The sequence below is a fragment of the Aegilops tauschii genome, chromosome 3 (genome assembly GCF_002575655.3).
Source record: "Aegilops tauschii subsp. strangulata cultivar AL8/78 chromosome 3, Aet v6.0, whole genome shotgun sequence".
NCBI classification, from domain to species: Eukaryota; Viridiplantae; Streptophyta; class Magnoliopsida; order Poales; family Poaceae; genus Aegilops; species Aegilops tauschii.
In genome coordinates, this window is record NC_053037.3 from 472,498,866 (window position 1) to 472,507,730 (window position 8,865).

Sequence of the window (8,865 nt, forward strand, 5' to 3'; positions counted from 1 at the left end):
ATCATGCTAAACATGTTTACCTTCGTGTTCTGCCTAGCTATGCTTAGAGAGGTGTTGCGGGTACGAGGAGATGTTAGACATTTCGTGAGGTGTTTGCCGGAATGTTTGTTGTGTAATCTTAGTATGTGGTGTCTTGGATCAAAGGTCGTTTTGGACCCGCTGACTATAGCATTCGATGCCTTGATGATTTCTTTTGTGTTCTTCCGCTATCTCAGTGATGGTGGAATCCAATCCTGTTTTTACGATCGTAAAGTAGATGTTCATAAACCCGATGCCTTTGGTTTGTCGTGTCTTTCATTTTTCCTGCGGTGTGACTGTATTCATGGTGCTTTTGGAGCTCCTGTGGAGCGCTTCCGTGCTTATTTTATTTGTCTCTTCTTTAAATGATAGCTATGGTGTTTGTCTCGTGGATGCGCTCCTAGTGGTTGCCGCGTTCTTTAATAGTCTTATCAGTACCTCTCGGGTAGTCCCGAGACTCATGGAGAAAAAGAACCCAATTTTGCTGCAGGTCTCGGTGTTGGAATGGGTGGCCCCTTTGCTTTTAATTTGCATCATATAATGAAGATGATTCCCAAAAAGAACTCCTTGAAATGGTTCATTTGGCGTTTTGGTTTCATTTCTTGATGTTCCCATGTGTTGGGTGCTGGTTTGCCTCTTTGGGCACCCAATGGAGTGATGCTCGACTGAGCCTGGGATGATTGGTCATTCCTATGCCCTTTTTGACGGTCGATTGGTGGATCACATCATGAAAAAAGACGTATGCGTTGGAAACACCCGTAAGGCTTAGCTACTCACCATCAATGAATTTGGTCCCATCTTCTTGCGCAGAGGTAAGGCACTGACGAGATGGTGTACATCCAGCCTTGCATGCAAGATCGCATATAGATCCTGTATTGTTTTGCTTCGTTTGAGGTATCATCTAGCTTTGTTTGCCGCGGTTGGATTGATCTATCTGTCCAGTCTTTGCACATTGTGGTCTGCTTGGAAGGCGTGTTTTGGCTGTCTTCCTGGCCTTTGCACGTCGTGGTCTGCCCGGATGGTGTGTTTTGGCTGTCTGCCCGACCATTACATGTTGCGGTCTGCCCGGATGGCGTGTTTTGGTTGTCTGCCCAGACTTTGCACATTGTTATCTGCCCGACGTTTGGACGTTGCGCCTGGCTGGATGGCGTGTTTTGGAATCTCTGCCTGGCCTTAGTACGATGCTGCTGCATGTTCTCATTGATCGGGCTCTCCCCTGGCATGTGAATCATCTGGTCAGTTCACCTGGCTTCCTTCTAACCATGTGCTTTTGGGTGGGGGTCCACGATTCAGATGGTTTAGGTAATTTGTTGTGGGGGGTGCGGTTCCCCTTTCTATCATTGCGGTCATTGGCTTGCTCTGACTGGCCAATGAATTACTTTATTTCTTTGTTTTTGTTGTTTCCTCGCAATTATGAGATGAGGAAAGGCCGAAGTATTAAAAAATCTTCATAGTACATTCACCTTCTCAAGAAAATGGTTTATGTACCGATAAATAAAGCTTCTGAGTATCGCGTAGAACCTTCTCATAGTATCAGCTATGGGAATGAGCATCATCAAGGAAAATACAAACACATTATAACCATAATCATTTGCATGCAGCTAAGGGAAAAAACCTCCAAATAATTCGCTTAACTTCGAGCAGTTGGTCGCTTCTCTTCTTGGCTGCAATTGGTCTTTACGCCAATGGCTTCTGTTGGTCTCTTCAAATAGTTCACCTGACTTCCGTTTTATGTTCCATGTAGTTCCCTTAACTTCTAGCTACAGTTGATCTCCACGCCAATTGGCACAAAAACTCATCTAGCTTAAGAAATGGTGAAACGACTTAGGAAAGTAGCAGAAATGGAGAGAAAATCATAATAGAGATCAAATGCCGGAGGGGGCTTTCGCCCTCTGGGGCCATGGACAGAATGTACTAGAGGAGGAAACCTATCACCACCTATTGAGGAGGCCAAGGAAGAACAAGGAGGGTGGGCCCCTCTCCCCCTCTCTTCCAGCAATGCCAGAATGATGCTGGGGAAACCAAAATCACAGTCATCGTCCATCACCTCCATCAACTTCAACACCATCTCCATCGCCTTCCTCCCTCTCTATAGTTTTGTCCACTCTCCCATACACCTTTGTAATCCTCTGCTTAAACAAGGTGGTTCATGCTATTAATTAGTATCCAATGATCTATTGCAACTTTATTATGTCCGAGTAGATTCGTTTTGTCATGTTATTCATTGGCGATATATTATGACTGATTTGAGTTGTATGTTGATGTGTTGTTGTCCTTTGGTGCCCATCATATGAGCACGCAGGTATGTGGGTCAAACATTAGGGTTAGTAGTATGTTGAGATAACTATGCAGAGACCAGACGGTGTGCCAAATATGATCAAGTTTGTGTGTATGTGGATCACACTTTAGGGTTAGTACTTAGTAGTATGTTGAGATAACTATGGTTGTTTTTTACCGTAATGAATCTTTACTATTTGTGGACGCTTGATAGGGGTTTCAATCATACGTACATGTTATCAATGGATTTTGTTGTAAGTTAGCATAGGCCTCTCTCACATAAAACTGCAATATATGATTATTGTAGCCAATTGCCTAGGGACAATTCTTCACCTCCTATCGCAGCTATTCCACACTCGCTATCTTTTACTTTTTGTTCCTTTGCATTACATCAACAAACCATTATTTCCAAGTTCGTCACTTTCTTGCCAACTATCCCTTTTATAACTGTAAAAGAGTTTCATTTCTTGTTTCTAGGTAAAGCAAACATTTGGTGTACATAGGGTTGTATCTATGGTTGATAGAACCTTAGAGAATACAAATACTACCTTTAACTCCTCATTGGGTTTGACACTCTTAATTATCTAAAAGGCTACAATAGATCCCCTACACTTGTGGGTTATTAGAGCCTCGGGGATCCCAGAGGACATCAAGAGTTGTTCTCAGAGTCGTCCTCTCCTGACATATGCCATCATGGGCTTAGCTTCCCCTTGAAGCATCCCATCTCACGTCCATTACCTGGGATGCGACAAGACCATACATGACTCACTCCAGCATGGGACATGTCAGAGCCCATCCTACGAGGGGCATGGGATTTTTCTGACATGTTCTTCCTCCTGTCCTTAGAGGTGGGACGACCACAATAGGTGGCTTGTGCACCCGAGGAGGCAAGTGATCGAGACCGAGCTCTTGAGCACCCTTTCACACACCTAGCTTGATCTTGTGCTCGATGACACCGAGGCCGCCTTGTCAGGGTGGTGTCGAGGGGACCCCATCTCCATCCCCGCTGACGCGGGTGCTTTGAGTGGCTAGGGAGGGGCTCTATTTCTAGCTAAGCTCGTGGTCATGGCGACTGACTGCTCGGGTTGGATCATTGAAGACATCTCCGGTGTTCCCAGAGGTAATGGTGTCCATGGGAGTGCTTGCTAGATATTTTTAGGTGGCGCCGGTGGTTTGCCACTGTGGAGATTGTGGTGGCAGTTTCATCTCGACGCGTGCCTGAGGCGGAGCTCATGGCCTGACCGAGACAGTGAGTGAAAGAGGGGGTCGTGAGGGGAGGGGTGCAGGATGCGTCCACGAGTGCACAATCGTGAAACAACGCGGTAGAAGTGCCACAACGTGAGCAGTACGCAACAAAAAATTGTTTCTGCACTATTGCCGCTCTGTCATGTGTGGTTACCACCGCCATCATCAGCATAGACATGGTTTCGAGCCTAGGGCCCGATGTTTGGGCTGCAAGTTGGTATGGCCGGGTCCCTAGGTGTTTTGTAGGATCTACGAAGATTTCAGATGAAATGACACTTCACTAAAATGGTGCAAATTTTCTACTGCCGAGATTTGAAGAAAAAAATAGTTTGGGTATCAAATGGAAAATCTTGGGGCTGAAACTAATAGGGTAGCTTTTGAATGAGGTGTACAGACTACACAAAAAGTTTGGGGTCAATACTCAAAGGTTAGATACCAATTTTTTTTGTTACTTTGGTAGTTTTGGAAATAAAAAATTGTACTGGAGCATCTCATGTATTAGCATAGTTGGAATATACATGGTCATAAGATACTACCGTAATTTTGTTGGCAGAAAATTTGTGTCTAAAAAGGTGCCTCTTCACAAAGGGGTTTAAAAAGGGATTATTTTGAAGAAAAAATGCTTACTCAACAATCTTGGGCTTGTAATTTTTATATTGGAAGAGAATATATAGTTAGAAAAAGATTTACAAGTTAAGCTCAAGCTCAATTTCCTTTTGGAAAATGGGCTAACCATTTTCTGGAATTAATCCAGAGAAAGAATGCAAAGCTAATGAGGGTCAAATTTGTGAAATTTGGTATGTGACAGTAACGCCTAAAACATTAGGTATGTCGAGCAAAATTGTAGTGTGAGCTTGACCATGATACTTATCTCGTCTACAATGTTTACACATGATATGCTTGTGTGTGCTTCACACTTCCTGACTTAAACAACTAATCGAACAATATACCTCTTTTTCTCACAAGAAAAGAAAATTCTATACACCTCCGAGTTTCTCTAAAGGGATGTTTGGAGCGGTTATAGTTTGTGTGTACCCACATGTATTTGTATCTCAAGCGAGAACAAAACGTCGGTAGACATTCAAAACTTACAATCATTTCAAATAGACCTTTAAAAGTAACAGGAAAATTATATTCTTATGAAAAGGGGGTGATACCTGAAATCTATTGAGAACATTGGCGACTGTTCCATGCCCATGGTTAGATGAATGATATGATGAAACAAGCTAAAACCAAAATAGAACATGCACCTTGCAATAAAAAAATTAACTGGACTAACTCAATGAAATTTAACAAGGTTTCCGATGCACGCTTCAAGTTTATGAAGCAATACACATTTTCCTCCTAATTACCTAAGTAAACCAACATTCCAACTAAATATCCCATGAAAGAAAACTGGTACATCTACTCAATGGCTTGTCCATGAGACTGAGAGATAGCTTATATGATTTCAACAAAGTACTTGTCGAGCATATCAACAATCATGCATCACCTTCAGTAGCCTTCACCAAAGAAGTCATAGATCGACAAAAATGTGTCTATTGGGGATCTTGGGACTCTCCGTTTCCCAAGAGATCGACCCTGAGGTCGATGGCCTCACGGAGCCAACGCTCCCGACGCGATGGGTCTTCTTGCGATTTGCAAAGGTGGGGTGCTGTGGGAACAGATTCAGAAGCACGGGGCGGTGGGAGTAGGCGTCAGGCGCCCCGTAGCTGCCGGCGGCCGGGGGGAACTGGAGTACGCGCATTTGTTGAGTGTTGGAGTTGTTCGGAGATGCTGCCTGGTAGTACATGGCGGCCTGCGCCTGTGCCTGTACATTGCCATGCGCCATCATCTCCGCACTCGGATACATTATCTGCGGCTGCATCTGTGAGTAGTAGGTTGCATTAGCCACGGCCTGTGCTGCTGGCCTGACATGTAGCATGGCTGCTGCATGTACATTGCTGCAAGAAAAAGGAATATGGATCCAACGAAAAATATGTCAGTATAACCAAAATTCGAGGGCATGTTTGGATTGATAGTATCTTTTGTGTGTTTCCCATATTTTGCTCAACGTCGAGCAAAATATCGGAAAGCAGAAAGCTCATAAACTTACACTGAATATCCAAACAGATTTCTCTTATAATAAATGAAGTTGGTTTCGTTGATACTCAAAGAAACAGGAGCAATATAAATCGATCATGGTCATTTTGATCAAGTTAATAAATAAAAAATGGTACAAACACAAACTACTCGCTGCTGGATTGGCTGGCACGCGTCGTTCCACTGTGAGGCCCACAAGAAATTTTCCATCTTCCTACAATATGAGCAGAATTTATCGCTAGGTCTGGACACGTCGGTGTAGGACGGTTAATTCCATCCAATCTGGGGCATGCGCGCATTCATGTACAGTGCAGAAAAGATTAAAAGAGCTACAGAAGGTAGCAGCAGCAGGATGCATAGCCTAGCCCTGCAACGTAAAATCGTGTGACCATGACTGCAAGGGTTTCCCTGCTCCATTGACACTCTACGCAGCGACACTTCGTGGGCAAGATGAGAAGGAAAAGGATTCTCCTCAACGGACTCTTCAACGTTTGATCGTGCGGCGCGCAACACCCTTCTGACCACTCAGAGGTGTTTGCAATGTTGATCGTGTTGCAGGCAGCTGAGCGCAATGCGGGGCGTGTTGCGGACCGACCAGCCGAGCGCTACACGTACTACGAATCAGCCACATATGCAACCTTATCTCCTCGAGTCATCGTCTTCTTCCCGACACATGCCCTTTTCACCAAATTGATTTTTGTTTGGCAGGTCATGCCTGTCCAATTCCTCTCCAAGCAGCTACCATACTGATCCTTCAAGGTTGTTGCCGTTGTTGCATGGCATCTCCTTTTTGGAGCCATGCACCATCACCGCAATTTTTGTGCAGGGGCGCTGCACCATCGCTGCCAGAGAAGACCATCGAACAATGCTGCGAGCGGCAGCCCCCGTAGCTGCGAAGGAGCGGTGGAGTCATGGGTGTGATGACCTCAACAGACGGCACTATTGCAAGTTACGGCTGTGAGCAAGGCTGGGTGCCGCAAGCCTCCGGGTTTTGCAACATCGTCGGTGTTGCGACCACAACTTTCACAACAACGGCGACATTTTGCAGCCACGGCTCGCGGCACGGATGATGTTGCCAGGACGACGGCTCGCAACACGAGCGATGTTGCGAGGCGATGGCTACTGCTTGATCCAACATCTATCGAGGTACAGCTCTTACGGCCAGCTAGCTACCCGGCTGATCTTTGCAAAAGATCAGCCGGTTGACACATAGTGCTGGCAAAAACGATAAACGGCAGGTGCTACTACAAGCGAAAAGATGATGCCAAACTACCATCATGTCACTTTCTGAAACGACGACTATAGATGAGTCAACATTCATGCGTGCTAGTAATTTGCCCAGATGGATGCCATCCCATCCAACGACCAGCTTTGACCAGCAGACGCATGAAAGCCGTGTGGGTTGCAATGGAAAGTCGTAGATGCATATCCCTTCCAGCTAAAACCCAAACATAAAGCTAGGCTAGGAAGCGCACAGGCGCATTTGTAAGCTAATCAAGACGTACATGCCAATTGCCAAAAGTAGATTTAATTGAATGGCGTGTCGAAGGCGGAGATGGAGCGTTCGTGTCCGGGCGTACCTTCTCCATTGCATGCAGGAGTGTTCGGCGCCGGCGGCGCCTGCAGCTAGACCGGGGAGAAGGGGTGGCCAGAGGGGCTGTGGAGCACGGGTAGCGGCTGGGGACGGCGAAACTGCCTGGCGAAGTAGTCGGACCGCTGCTGCTTCTCCCTCTGGCGCAGTCGGACGTGCTGGTTCTGGAACCAGTGGAACACGTTCCTACCCTCGATGGGCCCGTGCTCCTGCAGCCTCGCCGTCACCTGATGTATCTCCTCGGCGGTGGGGGTGCGCATCCCCTGGCGGTACAGCCCCTCCAGCACGGCGAGCTGCTCCCTGGTCGGCACCCAGTGCGCGTTCACCAGCGCCGCCGAGTTGGGCGATGGCGTCAGGGAGAGCGGTGCCGGCGGGGAGGGGAAAGGGACAGGCGGGTGGCGGCTTCGTCGTGGTGGCCAACGCTCTCCATGGCTAGCTAGGGAGGATGTATATGGATCTTCTTTGCGCTTGGCTAGCCTTTGCGATTGTGTGTGCTTGCAGTCGGGAGGGGTGCTGGGGGTTTTAAAGGTGCTTGGAGGGTAAGGGTTTGGAGGAGAGAAGGGGCGTGGAGCGCGTGCACTCAGGCGCCGAACGGCACCGGGCTGGCCGTGCTGCCGCGCGGTCAAAAGGTGACGAGGGATGGCCGGAGAGGGGCTCAAATTGACTTGACGTACATCAAGTGACTCTGGGCAGTGACAAGTGGGCCAGTATGTTTGTGGATCCATATGTCAGCCATTGAAAGTCAGCTAACAGAAGTCTGTCGCGTACCGGGTTTGTGTGATAACAATAAGACTTCACATATAGTAACGTACAAGCTGGTATCATTACGGAAAATTAACTTTCTACAAATTATAGCACGTAAAAGACACATAGCCTGTTGTGCTCCCTCTCAATCTATTCGCCCATCTAGTGACTCACGCTGTCAAACGGTTTCTGTGTTTTCTTCCCTGAAAGTGGGATCATATTCCTTAGTTGTTAGATCTATACAGAAATATGCGTAGACACGGGCACTGAATGGCACCGGGCGGGCCGTGTTGCCACGAGGTTAAAAGGCGTGGAGTCGGCAGGTGAAGAGGGGCTCAGATTGTATTGACGTACATCAAGTGACTCTCGGTTAGTGACAAGTGGGCCAGTTTGTTCGTGGGCCCATATCTTAGCCACTATAAAGTCAGCTACCATAAGTCAAAGAAGCACCGCAGGGTGGCGTAACTCGTGTGCCAGCTACGTGTCGTGCACCGCGCTTGTGTGATAACAATAAGGTATTGCACATACGGTAGCGTACAAGGTCATATTAATATGGAAAATTATCTTTATACCTAGTATAGCATGTAAATAGCGCATGGCCATTTGTGCTCCCTCTGGTTCTATTCGCCCATCTAGTGACTCATGCGGTCAAATAGTGACTCACACGGTCAAACATTTTCTGTATTTTTCTCCCCTAAAAGTTGAATCATGTTATTCAGTTGTTGGATCTACATGGAAATATGCACTAGTTTGTATGTTTTGGAAAGAAAAATATATAGAAGAAAAGCAACATACTAGTTCCTACCTATATCACGTCCTTACCAATCACTTGCATATAGAGTTGTATCTACACCAAGATACACCAACGGTGTTCTCTGATACTATTTGACTAGAAAATACTTCATACT

At 46.5% G+C, this 8,865-nt stretch overlaps 1 pseudogene; it reads right to left on the reverse strand.

Moving 5' to 3' along the window:
• Positions 1 to 4,742: 4,742 nt before the first annotated feature.
• LOC109760642 (WUSCHEL-related homeobox 5-like) lies at positions 4,743 to 7,965 on the reverse strand (annotated as a pseudogene).
• Positions 7,966 to 8,865: the final 900 nt, after the last annotated feature.